Raw genomic sequence first — 305 nt, forward strand, 5'->3', positions numbered from 1 at the left:
TTAATTTCAGACTCTGCTTATGTTATAAATGCTTTAAGAGTCTTGGAGGCTGCAGGGCCAATAAAACAGGCCTCTCCTGTTCTCGCTTACAATGATTGCTTTGGCAACGACAACACCCTTTCTATCCCTTACATATTCGCGCCCATACTGGTCTGCCTGGCCCTTTAAGGGAAGGCAATGATATTGTTGATTGCTATACCCGTCAAGATTGGATTTTTTTTAGTTCAAATTTGGACAGAGCAAAAACTTTTCATAATAACTTTCATGTTAACTCAAAAGCTTTACAAAAACAATTTCGACTTTCC

Source organism: Dipodomys ordii, unplaced genomic scaffold (assembly GCF_000151885.1).
Source record: "Dipodomys ordii isolate 6190 unplaced genomic scaffold, Dord_2.0 Scaffold281, whole genome shotgun sequence".
Taxonomy (NCBI): domain Eukaryota; kingdom Metazoa; phylum Chordata; class Mammalia; order Rodentia; family Heteromyidae; genus Dipodomys; species Dipodomys ordii.